Source organism: Musca autumnalis, unplaced genomic scaffold (assembly GCF_047663935.1).
Source record: "Musca autumnalis isolate F117 unplaced genomic scaffold, ASM4766393v1 scaffold_1, whole genome shotgun sequence".
Classification (NCBI taxonomy): domain Eukaryota; kingdom Metazoa; phylum Arthropoda; class Insecta; order Diptera; family Muscidae; genus Musca; species Musca autumnalis.
In genome coordinates, this window is record NW_027411644.1 from 124093078 (window position 1) to 124110467 (window position 17390).

General features: G+C 35.8%; 1 pseudogene; it reads right to left on the reverse strand.

The window, feature by feature from the left end:
- Positions 1–17390, reverse strand: part of LOC141390819 (uncharacterized) — a 97907-nt pseudogene that overhangs the window by 17542 nt on the left and 62975 nt on the right.

Here is a 17390-nt window from a genome sequence, read left to right on the forward strand (position 1 = left end):
TTTTTTGTTATAAGGGGATTTTTTGCTCAATACTTATTTTGGTAACCCAAAGAGTTCAGATTTTTTACCAAGCAATTGCTAAACAAGAAAGGACAAAGCAATAAATCCTTTACTTAATTGCAATGCCATTTGTTAAGTTCAGCCATGGCTGGTGGCAGCTTGCCACACTGCACTGCTGCTATTCTGTTTTATATTTGTGCGGCTGATGCAGCCACCACTACCCATCCTATTCATTATTTTGCGACAGTAGTACAGTTTAATTACCTTCCAGAGTCATGTCGGCGCTGTGTGTCATTACGGGATTAACGCCACCCATATCACCCTCAAACATACCCAGTGTGGCATTATTATTGGCTCTATTAACACTTGTCACAGCATTGTAGGTTCCATTCAGTGTAATGCTAGCATTGTTGCGTGCTGCCGGAACGGTGGTGTTACTGTACAGCTTCGGAATTGCTTCTGACTCCTTGTAAAACAATTCATCATCGTACAAATCATTAACATCGCCTTCAAAGTCTTCTGGTTCATCTGCTTCAATTTCTGTTTCGTAGCGATCCATGAGCACTTGTTTCGGTACTGAAATGAAATACAAGAAATTCAGTTGAAATGTTCCCAATGTCGTTTGTCAATTTGTCCCAGTTGTGATGGCGGGCAGGCGGTCGGCCGGCTTGCCTAATGCTCAGATTTCGAAAGCTATATTTACTTACTGTGTTCTACGATGTATGTATGTGTATAAAGAGCGAGAGAGATTTACGATTCATCTCGTAACAATGACTCGCTTCAAAACTCATTTTGAAAAGACTTCATTCAAATGTGTTGGCAATTAAGCGTCACTTGAGAAACACTTGAAAGTTTTGTGTCTTGATGCGATTTTTTAAGTGAAGGAAATGTAATTGATGAACAACCCATTTTGTTTCATCAAGGATATATTCATTAATTTTGTGAAATTATGTAGAAATTTTAACGAGTGTTTTAATACCAAAAATATATACTGCTACTTTCTAATCCTATATCGTGTATTTATGACGTTCTATTTAAAATTGCATAAACATTTTTGTATTGAAGATATACAATAATGTGTTTGATGATATTAGACGGTAAGGGTGAATTGAATTATAAGTCTGTTCAAGTTGCTTAATAATATTTTGAATTTGAGTAAATTCTTCCTATCGACTGAATACAGCTAATTATGTAAGAAAAAGAGGTACATTAAACTCGACAGGAACATATTCCTTATACCTTCCGCGAAAGGTATTTATCTTTATGAATTGAAATCAATTGACAAATAAGAATTTTAATTTGCGAGACATTCAATCTATTTCAAACGATGTTATACCTACACGCAGAAAAATATATGTTAGAAATATGTTTGGATCCAAACAAGTTCATGTTTGGGACTGGTTGCAAACAAATATATGTTTGCAACATTTTGTAACATATCTCAATTTTATTTGATTGGGTACCAACATATTTTTTATGTCAGAACATATTTTTTATGGGTGGAGAGAGGATTTTTGTCAAAGATAAAAACAACAGGGCTCTCGTGGCTGCGGAATGCTGTTTTATAATAAAGAGCTGTGTGTTTGGTGTAATAGGAGACGCCAAAACACGTGTGTTTCGTGCTTTGTTGTTAGGAAAGAGGAAACTAAAAAATGGTATTAATTATGCTGTTCTTTTTTTTCAGTTTTCTAAATACAATCGTTGAGTAAAGACGCTAAAGTGAGTGAATAAGTCAGTGTTTTGTGTTTTCTTAACAAAATTTTACTTTTTAGTAAATTAAATGCCCAAAACATTTTATAATTAGAAATTTAATAATTGAATCAAAAAGGTGAATTGAAATATTTTATTGGACAAGAAGAAATCGCATTTAATATTGGTAATTACATTAATAAATTTTTCATATACATACATACATATTTACATACATACATACTGCATACATACGGACCGAAATCGGTTCGAAATTCTGACGCTACTTCCGGTTCCCGATCCGCAAATGGACGGAATTCTGTACGAATTATATGGTGTGGTTGACAAGTTTTCGGATCGAATCTTTGGAAGGAAATCGATTTCGGAAGGAAATGCCGGAACAATCGCGTTGGGAAATTTGCAAGGGATTTTTTCTTTCTGTAAAAAATGTAAAAATCGGTTTTCGCCGAAGCTTTTATATTGATACACCATAGCGAACCAAACCACTGAGACAATTTGTTTGTAATGCCAATTTCAAACGCTCTAATAATTTTGACTATTGTTATCATTTTGTGGTTAATAGTAGAACAGTGTAAACGAGTATGTTAAAGCTATTAACACTAGTATAAACTATTATTTCGCTCATTTAGTCAAAGAGTGGCATAACTCAAAAAATTTGTTTTTTGATTTAGCAATTTCTGGGATGTTACATCCCATTTGACGACTCTATTATTACTTGAAAATAGCCATGGGCGTCTCACGCACTTCGATAAACAATATGATATACCCATGGCATGTCTTAATGACGTAATTATGGTTTTAAATACCCTAAATACGCTATTTTAACAAAGTCGGACATGGGTCTTCTATATTTCCCTCGTATATTCACAATGAATATAACAAAATCTGTTTAGATCGATCCCACGACATCTTCTTAACAAACTTATACTTAAAAAACACCAAAAACATATCTGGAAAACAAGATTTGATAGACAAAAAATGCTTCCGGATTTCAAAATAACTCGACAAAAGAATTCGAATCTTGGAATATCAGCAGGAGACGCGCAGTTTTGTCATATTTCTTCATAGAGCTCTTTTCATCTACGAACATTGTAGTTTCTAAATCCGCAAAAACTTCCCAGGTGTAAGCTCTTTTCATTTAATGTTGGTTAAGGGGCACAGTGGAGTGTAGAATATTTCATAAAATAAATATAATATTGAATTTCTGACACATTATTCTTTGAAGTTAGTAATTAAAGTACACGTACAAGTAAATACCGGACAAATTTTGTAAATACCGGACATTTGGTCAACTATCTCATTCTGCAGTATTATTTTTTGCATTTTCAAATATAACACTTTTATGTAACACCAAACTAGAATATGCAATGTTCATATTCGAATATATATGAAAAATGGATAAAATTGTTATTAATTCTATATTTTGTATGCAAATATTAAACAATTGTTGGGAATTACTGTGACGAAGAAAGATTTACAAATAATAAAACAAATTTTTAAGTTATTCTTTCATTTAGGTGTAGATGGCGTATTTGTACATCTAGTAGCACTATATATTTGTGGTATTTAAGAATTTTTTAATTTGTTTTTCTTTTCTTCTTTTGAAATACCTGTGCTGTATGAAAATGTGAAAATAACTATTATTTTTTAAAAAATTTTGTATGAATTCAAAAAAGTCGTACGAACATTTGAAACACTTAAAAAACAGTGCTAGATATGATTTATCGTACTTATGGCAATTTATTCTCGAGTTTTGAACGAAAGTATTTAATTTATTAATTCTGCAACAATCTTCGAAGTCGTTTTCGTTTTAGCCGAGACATTTATTTTCATATGAGGTCAGCTATTAGCTATTTTCGTCCAAGATTCGGGAATAAATTGTCATAGTTAATCATATATGTATGTATATCGCATTTTTCTTAAAATTTCGAATGTTAGCCAAACTGCACGTGAGAATATTTGCAACTTTTCGTACTTTTCTAACAACGTTTGACTTTTTTGGTACAAAACGTAAAGTGTTGTAAACAACAACACACTTTGGACAATTTTTTGAATTGGATAAAATAGAAAAATATTGGTGCGTTTGTTTGAAATTTATGGACTCAAAAAATCGGTTCGGTTTTTGATGTATGTAGCTTCAATATGCATATTGGGCCAATTTAGGGTATTTTGGGCCTGAATCTTTGTTTTTAACTTTGTAGGTATTTGAAGTCTATGATTCCAACAAACTAAACTGTCGGAAAACGGATCGAATAGGTTCGTCCAAAATTCGAGAATAAATTGCCATAGTTAATCATGTATGTATGTCAGCGTTGCCGACAGTTTTTGATCAGAAATCGTCAAAAAATCGTCAAATCGTCAACAATATTTGAAAAATCGTTAAAAAATCGTCAACATGGTCCAAAATTCGGTTTGGTTACCATTTAATGCGATTTTTCGCTGCTATTTTTGTGAATGAGACTAACAACATAAGATATACAATCCACAGCAATAAATCTAACCGAATATCACTTAAATACTGCTATAAAAACAGCTTTCTGAAGATGATAGTTTTCCTATGGTTATCGAGTTTGAAGCAATGCAGTATGGTAAAGCTGGGTACACATTGCCATTTTAAATGGTAGCTTAGCTCGAATATCGCTTGTTTGACAGTGTGACTGTCCATATTTGTCCGTACACGTACATTTTGGTTGTTGGGCAGTCGAAAATCGATAAAAAAAAAATTCAAAACTGGCTGACAACTTAAAGAGGGCATTTGTAGGATGTTAATAAAGCTGGACTCATATTTTTTATAACAAAATATATATAAGTAATATTTTATCTCGAAAACTTTTTAAGGAAGATTTTCATCTATTACCAAAACTAAAGGAAAATTTTCAGCTCATGTAATTTGATGGAATCTCTCAAATAAAACCCTTGCCGTTCAATATTGTCACAATTTTTAATTCAAATGCAAGCGTTTTATTTGGGAGATTCCATCATGAAAAATTATTTTCTACTTTTAAGTGCATTTATAAATAAAACACTGTTACTTAATTTTTTTTAATTATATACTTATTTTCTAGTTTTTAGTGCATTTAAAAATAGAACACTGAAACTTATTAATTTTATAAATATTTTTAATTTTTTTTTTTTTGTAAATACATTTTTAAGATTTTCAATTTTATTTGTATATACTTGAGATTATAAATTATATTTATATTATATAATGTTATTTGTATATTTGTATAATGTTAGTAAAAATTTATTTAGGTTGGTAGTTTCTCATCCTGTTGATTTTAGATAACGCTTCGTTATTGCATCGCTACTTTCCTGTTAGTTTCGAGCAATCCAGTTCTTCTATTCTAAATGCATCCAGCGATCCTACACGACTCAATGTCACATATGCTTGCACTTCTTCGAAAAGCTTGGATCCTAGATACACCACTGCGTAGTCCACAGTTGACCCTTGTAATTTATGAACAGTTGAGACCCATGATAGTATCAGTGGAAGCATTCTTCTTTCAGCAGTTCCGTAACTGAACTTAGCAGAAAATTGTATTGTTTTTGGCTGAATCACATGTGTACCAATTCTACCAAAGTCAACCCTTACTGACGGTATATCTGTTTCGTACATTTGTTCTCTGCGGTAGTGAGGCCAAATTATGTTCGTTATAAATCCTATTGCTCCATTAACTAATCCCTTTGATCGTAACATCACTTTAGGTTCAACAAAAATTCCCAAAGTGTTTGGTAATCCGGCGGTCTTATTGATGTCACTAGAGATGACTTCAGGGTGACGTAGGGGATGGAAGATACCAAGGAACGGTCCTGACCGGTTTTAACATGGCAAAGCCCAGGATTTATCTTGGTCCCTCTTTCATCCCAAGTGGACACTGACCTCCCCGTGGTGTCACCTGGGGAACTGCCTTTAACACCCGTTAAAGGTAGTGAGCTAACATGTGCCGCGCGTTCACCCATAAGAACGTTAAAAACTTGGGTTTGGGCGTCGGGTTAGTAACCCTCCCCTAGAAAAAACAGCCTACTATGAAAAAACGAAAGAAAAGAAAAACAAACCCCTCTAAAGTTGACGAACCCCGCAAACGTTTTAAGGACCATGATCTGCGAATCTGCACCTGGAATGTTCGCACTCTTTATAGAGAAGGTGCAGTCTTCGCATTGGCAGACGTACTTGAAAAGTACAAGACCGATATTACTGCCATACAGGAAATACGATGGATTGGGAAAGGCGTCACAACAACACCTAAAGGTGACGCACTGTATTATAGCTGCCATGACGTAAAGCATGAGTTTGGTTGTGGATTCGTAGTTAGTCGGAGACTAAAACATCTTGTATCCAGCTTCACTCCAGTGAATGAAAGACTTGCTGCAATTCGAATAAAAGCTAAATTCTTCAACATCAGCTTTATTTGCGCTCATGCTCCCACTGAAGAAAAGGACGAACAGACCAAAGATATATTTTACGAGTGCTTAGAAGAAACATATGACCGTTGCCCTGCCCATGACATTAAAATCATTCTAGGCGATTTTAATGCCAAAATTGGAAAGGAGAATATCTTTGGCCCAACAGTCGGGAAATTCAGTCTCCACAGTGAAACATCTGACAATGGTATGAGACTGATAGACTTTGCAGCTGCAAAAAACATGGTAGTTAGCAGTACCAGATTTAATCATCTCGATATTCATAGGGGCACCTGGCTGTCTCCAGATCAGAAAACAAGAAACCAAATTGATCATGTTGTGATAGATGGAAGACATTCATCGAGCGTGTTGGATGTACGATCGTTCCGAGGCGCAAACATTGATTCGGACCACTACCTTGTTGCAGCAAAGGTACGCACCCGCTTAAACGTAGCAAACAAAGTACGAGCAGACACAACACGAAAGTTAGACATCGGTAAGCTGCAATCACAACAGATAGCCACAGCATATTCCACTCAACTAGCCCAATTGCTTAATCAAAGCCCTCCTCATCCCGATAACATATCAGCGCAATGGCAAAGCATTGCCCACTCCATGCAAACAGCCGCAAAATCCATACTTGGATACCAGAGACCTCCACCAAGGAATCCATGGTATGATGAGGAGTGTCGTGCTGCCACCGAAGAGAAAAATGCGGCATATAAGGCTACTTTACAATCCGTAGCAACGCGTAGCGCACGAGAGAGATACAGGGAGAAAAGGAGAGAGGAGAAACGTCTTTTCCGCAGGAAAAAGAGAGAGATGGAAAAGCGGGAGTGTGAAAAAATCGAGATGTACAGGAGCCAGAATGAAGTCCGAAAATTCTACCAAAGAGTCAAGCATCAAACTGATGGCTTTGGTACAGGCACATCCTCCTGTAGAGACCAGCAAGGTAATTTGGTAACTGATACAGATAGTATACTCAGGATATGGAAAGAACATTTTTCAAATCTGTTGGTATCCAATAGCAGCGAAGAAGACGAAGATACCACAGTCCCAATCCCAGAAGATGGTATTGAATGTATACTGCCCAGCCAAGATGAGGTAAAGACAGCAATAAATCGGCTGAAGAATAATAAGGCAGCAGGGGCCGATGGCTTACCAGCCGAGCTGTTCAAAACCGGAGGCGACACGCTGATAAGGTGTATTCATCAGCTAGTTAGCACCATCTGGCAGGAAGAACGAGTACCCGACGATTGGAACCTGAGTATCCTGTGCCCCGTCCACAAGAAGGGAGATAAGACTGTATGCTCTAACTATAGGGGCATAAGTCTACTCCCTATTGCCTACAAGATCGTGTCAGGGATATTGTGCGAACGACTAAAGCCAATGGTCAACGAGATTATTGGACCATACCAATGCGGCTTTAGACCTGGCAAGTCCACCATTGACCAGATATTTACCCTGCGGCAAATCCTGGAGAAGACCCAAGAGATGCAGATCGACACCTACCACCTTTTTGTCGATTATAAAGCAGCCTTCGACAGTCCGCTGCGCTCAAAGGTATTCCAAGCCATGTCTGAATTTGGTATTCCCGCAAAGCTCATCCGGCTTTGTAAAATGACTTTAACTGACACGAGGTCCTCAGTTAAAATAGGAAAGAACCTCTCCGAAGAGTTTGGTACCAAAAGAGGTTTCAGACAAGGAGACAGCCTTTCGTGTGACCTCTTCAACATCCTGCTAGAAAAGGTTATACGAGAGGCAAACGTCAAAAGAAGTGGCACAATCTACACCAATAGTCACATGTTACTTGCTTATGCTGATGATATAGACATCATGGGTCGATCAGTAAAAGAAGTAACTGATACCTTTATAAAGGTCGAAGGAGAATCTGCTAAAGTGGGTCTGGCGGTAAACGGTGAGAAGACCAAGTTGATGGTGTCGACGCGCAATGCGTCCATTGAGCTCGGACCGACTGTGGAAGTTGGTTCCTATAATATTGAGGTAGTAAAAGACTTCGTCTACCTCGGCACCTCCGTCAACACAACAAACGACATCAGTTGTGAAATAAAAAGAAGAATTGTATTGGCCAACAGATGCTACTTTGGATTAAGTAAGCAGTTTAAAAACAAAGCCACATCTCGTCAAACAAAAATAACGCTCTACAAAACACTGATACTACCCGTGCTGATGTATGGCTCCGAAGCCTGGGTACTTGCGCAAGCAGACATGGCAGTGCTTGGTGTGTTTGAGAGAAAAATTCTTCGAAAGATCTACGGACCAATCTGCGTTGACGGTGAATATCGACGTCGCATGAACCACGAGCTGTATCTGCTATACAACGACATGAATATTGTTAAACGTATCGAGATGCAGCGATTGCGTTGGCTAGGCCATATCATAAGAATGAGCGATGATGAACCCGCTAAAAAGGCGTATGAATACATGCCACATGGCGGTGCACGCAGAATTGGCAGGCCAAGGAATAGATGGCGCAAACAAGTGGATGTTGAGATGAAAAGGCGCGGTATTCCAGAGAGCAAAGCAACAAATAGAGAGGAATGGAGATCTCTTCTTAGTTCGGCCTATAGAACAAATGTTCTGTAATGGGCCAGCTAAGTAAGTAAGTAGAGATGACTTCATCCAAATCTCTTTTTCCCAATTGGCGTGTTGCGTCCACTAACTGATCTTGTGCTTTGATAGTATATATTTTAAAATTTCAATTTTTGAACCATTGCAGCACAGCTGTCTTGTCGGGTGGAATCTCTCAGGTACAGCCCCCATATTACGGGTGGAGCCGTAATATGGGGGCTATACCAACACCTGGACCTATGTCACAATTTTTGGTGGAGAAATTTCTGTACCACTGGGATCTCCAAATGCCAAGTTACACGCAATTCGGTATAAAAATGAAGATAAAATCCTTAAAACACTTGAAATCGGGCGGTACCGCTATATGGGGCTATACCAAAACCTGGACCTATGTCCATAATTTTTAATGGGTACGTTTCTGTACCATTGGAAACCCTAGTTGTCAACAAACAGCCAATACGGCCTTAAAATGACGATAAAATACCTTAAATCGAGTAGTACCGCTGAATGGGAGCTACAGGAAAAAATGGACCAATATTGGTTTTGATTTCATATTTATGTATTTTCATCCATATCTGAAAAGTATGCAAAATTTTAGTTCGCTTGGTCAATTACAACTGTGTTAAAAATGAGTTACCAGATTTGAAAAGCATGTAAAATTGAACACTGTACAACACTTTAAAAATGGACCAATATTAGTTTTGATTTCATATTCATGTATTGTCATCCAAATCTGAAAAGTTTGCAAAGTTTTAGTTCGATTGGTCAACTACAACTGTGTGAAAAATTAGTTACCATATTTCAAAAGCAAAATACAGGAAATCGGGTGGTACCGTTATATAAGGGCTATACGAAAAAAAGGACCCATATTGATTTTGGTTTCATATTCACGTATTGTCATCTAAATCTGAAAAGTGTGCAAAGTTTTACTTCGATTGGTCAACTGCAACCGTTTTAAAAATCAGTTACCAGATTTGAAAATGGGTTTAAGTTAGACACCGTAAAAACACTGTAAGAATGGTCCAATATTAGTTTTGATTTCATATTCATGTATTGTCATCCAAATCTGAAATGTGTGCAAATTTTAAGTTCGATTGGTCAACTGCAACTGTGTAAAAATTAGTTACCAGATTTGAAAAAAAAGTGTAAAAATGAACCAATATTGGTTTTGATTTCATATTCGTGTATTGTCATCCAAATCTGAAAAGTGTGCAAAGTTTTAGTTCGATTGGTCAACTGCAACCCAGTTAAAAATGAGTTACCAGATTTCAACTAAACACACACCAAAGCAAGTTAAATAAAACACTGTAATAAAAAATCGGAAAACTTAATCATAAGGCTGTACAGTCATCATTTAAGTACATATTAAAAACGGCGCAGTGACATAACTCCCAAAGAACATAACTCACAAATCTATTTTAGGAGTTATGTCCGCATGTGATGTTGGAAATTACTCCCAATAGTTTTGGCGGACGTTTTTGTCAATTTTAATAATATTGGTTTCAAATTAAAAAATTGCAAAGACAGCCCGCCTTCGGCCGTGATTAACCAGTTGGACAGATGCCAACACCGGAAACGCTTCATTTACACCCCATATTTTATTGAACAAATATTTTGGGGCGTAAATGCAAAATTTTGAGCCTTTTTGTATTGTGGTGTTTGTTCTGATATTGGATTTTGAAAAAGCACCCCAAGTTCCAACATGCACTTTGACCCCAATGAAATTTTGGGACATAAATGCAATATTATTTTTGGGCCAAATTTCCTAGTTCGGGACGCTTTGTATTGGGGCAATTTTTTACATTTAAAAAACACCCCAAAAATTGGGGTCCATTTTCATTTTCGTTTGGGGTGTTATTTCATCGGTCTGATATGTGGATTTTAGTTTATTACCAAAAGTGGTATTTTAATTCTGCTCTTCTAAGGTTACTTGCACGTTCTTATATTTGAGTAGTTCAGTCGTTCGTTTGAGTAAAGCTTAATGCGGTCATCTGCGTGTTAGTTACATATGTGCAATTTTAAGTTTCCTGTCGTAAAGCTTTGTTTATATCGGGCTCCAAATTCATTATTTATTACATAATATCTTTAAAACATATTTTTGTTACCCATATAAAGAAAGCTTTACGACAGCGATCAAAACGATAGTCGGACTACTGATAGTTTGCCAGCTCTATGCTATAGTTGATTGCATGAACATGTCATGTAATTCAACATTTTGTCCTTTTAGTACCTTCAACATATTTCAGTAATTTATCTATAGATAAAACTTGTAGAAATGACTGGAGGAGTGATCTCGATTTTCGACAAACATTACTTCACGTGAAGTCAGTTTGTATTTCTTCGAAATTAGTTTTTGAATTAATAACAAATTCCGTTTGTGTTACAATGCCCTTGCTTAATTTCTTAGCGTTTACGACTATAAGACTAATTAGTGTTATATTAATATGTGAAATCATGCATCGTTTTTAACTATGCAAATTTCATAAACTAATATTCTGTTCGTTATGAATATAACAATATTCAAAAACGTTTTATATTGCCCAAAGTGTAAATAATGTTTCTTATTGGTTTAATAAATCCCACAAATAAAGCTTCCCTCCTTTCTCAGGTGAATTATCAACCTCATAATGGCTCTACCTTTATTTAAAATTCAAATCTTAGTTCATTGTATACGGGGTTCGCCTATCGGCTGTCTATGATTCGACAACAGGCGTAAATCGCATTATCCGTTCACATCACATCTGACGCTATGACCTTTCAAGGTTATTCGTAATTGCTTTGTTTGGTTTTCAGGCCCAAGCGATTTATATACAGCACATTCGATAGATCTCGCGATTGTGTTGCTTTCAAGTATAATTTAACGTTTCACTATGGCACACGCACAAAAATATTCACATATGGGTGCATGTGTGTGAGTTTTCATTTTAAATGGATTAAAGCGTGGATTGTAGGCAGCATAAACAATTTTTCGCATATGTACGTACGTACGTATGTAAATGCATACATACACATGTACATCATATAATCGAGTGAACTCCTTTTTAGTTTTGTTTGTGTTGGCGAAATGTTGGTTGAGCAATAAGCAAGCAGACCATACCAAGGACGACTTAATGATGTGTAACGTAAAGTGGTCACAACTGGTGCTCGGGTGCACAAGTCACGATTTACTTACCACAAGTGTAAACAACTTTCAGATACATCCGTGAATTGGGTTGACATGGCGAACCAAATGTATTGGCATCTGCGGCCAGGATTGCATCTACGACGTCCATGGCATATTTGCATAACGGTTTCGGTGGCATACGACGCCAAACATGCTGAAAGTTCCGATTGGTTGAAAAAAATGGCAATATGGGAAGAATGACAAAACAAAGTGTTAGAAAGAGAACAAAGAAAACAAAAAGACAAAACAAACATTTTTGAATTAATAAAATTAATATATGTATGTTCATGTAGGCAGAGTCCGCCTATAAGGTCACTCAGTATGACTAGCTGATACATACATCCGCTTTCAAAATATAACTTTGTGATTTCAAATGGAACTAAAATATTATTTATAAAAATTTCAGAGAAATTATTATTTTTTTACGACAAATTTTAAAATTAATAACACCCAAGACCAAAAGGAATATATATGTACATACACATGTATATTTTCATTTGTTACACATGTATATTTTCATTTTGTTAGACATACATATATACATATGTATGTGCTCGAATATCATATATCGTAAAAAATAAAACAATCTAAAACAAGTGAGAAAAGTCTATAGTCGGACGGAGCCGACCATGGGATACCCTATACCACTATCCCTGGACAATCGTTCTCCACGGAACTTCTTTTCAATGATTGTGAAAATTTAATTATCAAATATCAGAGATGTAATGTATAATACTTATGACCAAAACCAAAGAGTTATCTAGCATGACAAAAACATTTTTGTAGGAGGAAAGGAAAATTTAGTTCACGTAAAATCAAATCAAACCCACTTATGTAGTACTACTTCCGTTGTTTAACCGCTACGTTATTGAAATTTTTACCGATTTTACACAAAAGTTTCAGTCCATTTAACCCGCTAAGTATTATCTGATCTTCACGTTGGTTTGTACGCTTCTTCTTCATCATAAACTCAAACTTTGTTTAAAATTTTGCGGGTTTTTATTTTGACCTACAGAGCCGCTACAAAATTGGTAAAAATTCTGTTTTTGGTCCATTTCATCCCCTGAACATTTCACGATCATCACCAAAAACTAATCATTTCTATTCCGGCCCGAACCCAACCTCCTTAAATAATTCGTTGCAATCGGTCCATAATTGCGGCCTTAAGCGTGTTTACAATTTTTAATGGACGGACACACATCGCTAAATCGCTTTATCTCGTCGAGATATGAGTTTTCAGCATACCAAATAAGGGGTCTAGGAGAATATTTCGTGGTGTTACATAAACTTTTGGAGAGACAATAAGTAGCATGGGATAAAAATGTGGTTCTCTACACAGAACCCATTATATATTAGGCAGTAGGCCCGTTATCTAGCAAACACTTTATTGCAATTTACATCAGAGAAAAGGTCAGTAGTTTTTTTTCCATATGAAGGCTACTTTGCGAAATATATATGTCCTCAAGGAATTAAAATAGCCACCAAAAATAAAATTTTTATATTTTTCATACAAAAGTAATGGTCCATTTCACCCGCTAAAGACTAGCAGATCATCATTCAAAATTGTAGGCATTTTTTTGACCTATACTCTTACCCGATGCAAAATTTCGTGATCATTGATGTATAATTGCGACTTCTAGCGAGTTTATTGTTACACTACAAACAAATAACGGAATATATTAGGCTGTAACTCTGTTTTCTGATCATGCACACCAACAAAATTGGCATCAATTGAAAGGTCAAGCGTTCCACTTTCAAGTATATCTCACTTGTCCGGAATGTCACTTCCAGGAATTAAGATATAAGCTGTATATTAAAAATTTTCACACTTTTCACACAAAAGTTTTGGTCCATTTAACCCTCTAAATATTATCCGATCGCCATCTCAATTGCAAGCTTCTCCTTTGTGATATACTCTTACCTTATTTAAAATTACGCGTTGATCGGACTATTATTGAGACCTACAGAGCCGCTAGAAAATTGGATAAATATTATGTTTTTGGTCCATTTCACCCGCTAAATATTTCACGATCATCAGCAATAAGAATAGGGATCTATTCTGATCTGAACCTGACCTCCATACAAAATTTCGTGGCGATCGGTCCATAATTGAGGCCTGGAGCGTGTTTACAATTTATAATGGACAGACGGACGGACGGAGGGACGGACGGACACACATCTCAAAATCGCTTTATCTCGTCGAGATATGAAGATTGGTATACCACATTGGGGGTCTCCGATAAATATTTCGCGGTGTTACATGAATTTTTACCAAAACAAACTTATAATACCCTTTTCCACATTGTGGTATAGGGTATAAAAAGGATGATGTTAGTTACTACGCTTATAACTCAAGAACCGCTGAACTGATTTTGACAATTCTCACCAATTCGAGAAGGTCTCATGGCAGAAAAGGATAAAACCTAAAAAAATCGCGAAAATCTGCGAAAAAATTGCAAAAATATTTTTTGAAGAAAGTCAATTTTTACACAAATTTCTATCGAGCTTCGCGTTTGAAGTATACCGTGACAATTTTTGGATAGTTTTTTTTGGCGGAAATTGTATATGCACAAACTGTAATTTTTTGAAGGTTGTATAGAAATTGTTTATTCACAATCAAATCGATTTACATATATTTTCAAGCGTATTTTTGGGAAATTAACAGCAATGCAATGGTTAAAAGCATGGTGCAAGAAAAAAGGTGATACAATAATACTTATGTATTAATTTCTGTCAAAACATATTTTTAATCAAAAATAAATAAAAAATATTTCGCTTCTGTAAAGAATATCTGTGTAAAACATCTTTATTTAAGCTTCGCGAAGAATATTTTATTTGACAGCAAATGAAGACCTCGGCCTGAATTTGCCCGAATTCGACATTTGGATCACCTTATTAAATTCGAAGTTAAATTAAAAGTACAAAACCCACAAAATTGGTGGGTTATTTGAAAAATCAAGAGCTCGGAGGAAATTTCATTGGAAGTGGGGTTGCGGCATATACATATGCATACTTTTAAACTGATCTTCGAAAGATCAACATCCGATTTATATCGTATACAATTTCAGCAGTACCGGATATATATTGTTACTTGGAAAGAATAAAGCAAGAAACGGGAGGTACCTACGATTTTTTGGTCAAATTATGTGACAAATATTCTGTATCGGGCGACATAAGTAAGTAAATACGTATTAAACGATAATAAGTTTGTGATACTAATTTTACTATGTTATTTACAATGCTGCGAGTCAGAAGTATTTATCTTTGCCACCAAACCCATATTGTAATATGATCTCGAATTTAAATACAGGTTGACCAAGAATAGCTTGAGAACAGTCCGGTGTTAGTGACAACACATACATATGTTAAAAGCATATCGTGTAATGTACCCATTAGTAATGAAGCACTAGAAGTTTCTATCACAATAATAAATTATCAAATGACTTAAATTAGAAAAAGTATTGCAAATTATCATTGACTCAATCCGCAATTTAACTTAAACAACATCAATTTAGTTCGTCATCGCCTTTCGTTTATAGAAAATCTCTGATTCATACATGGCACAATTTAAGACCATGATTTTCCATTTTAACTAGATCTGGCAAACCATCGATGGAAATATCGATATTATCGATACTTAATTTTTTAGGCCAATATCGAGGAATAGTTTTTTATATCGATATTATCGGCTAAAGAAAGGCCATAGAAGCAATAGTCAGAAATTTTTATATTCTCAGCCTTTAGGCTGACGAGGGCATATACACTTTGATACGACCAAAAATGTACCTCATCGAAATAAAGGTTTTAGACCTCAAGTATGTTTGGACGAAATTCGTTTCAGACTATTTGGAGTCGATTTAACCTTTAGAGTCCGTCGTCTGTCTGTCGGACTGTTTGGATCAAGCGATTCGAACCAAATTTTTAATTTCGAAATATTTTGCCCAAACTTAGTTTAAGGTCGAATATGGACCATATCGGTCCACTTCTTCGAGTACCTACCCCACAAAAGTTCCAATTTTTTCAGTAAAATGGTGTGAACGACAACTATCGAAGAGATCAATCGATTTGGTCCAAACTTTGCACATCGTATTCTTCATTCCAGATATAGATCGGCTTCGAATATGGATTATATCGGATCGCGTTTTTTCTGCATTTTCTTAACCCCGACCGTATTTTTTCGAAATTTCTTGCACCGATCAACGCGGGATCCGACGAGAAAACCCCCATTTTTGGCGCTAAGTGTTCATGCAATATCAAATGTTAGTTGGTGGAATAAATTCCCAAGGATGCCTCTATGTCACGGTACATAACATGGTGATCTTGCATTATTCGTTCACACACGGCTACATTTTTTCTGGCACCACGACCGTTTTTGGACGACCTTCAAGAACTTAGTTTTTTTTGGCGAATATCGACCACGATTGAATTCATTAAACCAGTTTTTCATGGTGTTATAGGATGGTCCTTTATTGACTTACAAAGAATTAATTTGATCAATGCACTACTCTTTCCGTGATTATCCACGTCGAAATTTGTGAAAAATTATCGGACGAAAACGATCACAAGTAAATTCCAATTTTTTTGCAAAGTGATTTGTTCAAGTCACTTTAAACTACACAACACATGGTCGTATGTTAAACTGTCCTAAGTACGCTTAAGCTAAAAACTGTCAAATTTTCCAAAAAATGTCAGATGTCGACTGCCGACACTGCGTGTGCCTAGGCTGGGAAATGTAGACAAAATGCATTTGTCGGCCATTTTGGATTCTAAATAAGCAGGAGTACGAAATCTACGATAGTATCGATTTTATCGATAGTTTGAAACGGAAATATCGAAAAAATCGAATGGGGCCGATATCGATAGTTTGCCAGCTCTAATTTTAACCCGTTCGCTCATTCGCCATTGAAATTCAAATACTTGGCATTAAATTAAAATGCTTACCATCTATTCCTTCCCTCGAATTCAATTGCTTGATTAAAGTCTCACGTTCAGTGGTGGAAATAAGGATTTCAGAAAACCATCCATTTTGAAACAATAGTTGCGTTATTGTATTACTTTGCTTTAACTGTTTTACCGAATAATTTCATTTACACCGCAAAATATGTTATTTTCTTAAATAATATATCATAGTCCCGATTAACAATTGTCTAATTTTCTAGAGGCAATTGTCAGTGTATAGGAGAGAGATTCGAGGAAAATAGAAACACAGTTCCTCTCAGCACCCTCTCTTCGACGAATTGACAATTGTCGAAAGTACAATTACACTACAAACAAATAACGGAATATATTAGGCTGTAACTCTGTTTTCTGATCATGCACACCAACAAAATTGGCATCAATTGAAAGGTCAAGCGTTCCACTTTCAAGTATATCTCACTTGTCCGGAATGTTACTTCCAGGAATTAAGATATAAGCTGTATATTAAAAATTTTCACACTTTTCACACAAAAGTGTTGGTCCATTTAACCCTCTAAATATTATCCGATCGCCATCTCAAATTGCAAGCTTCTCCTTTGTGATATAC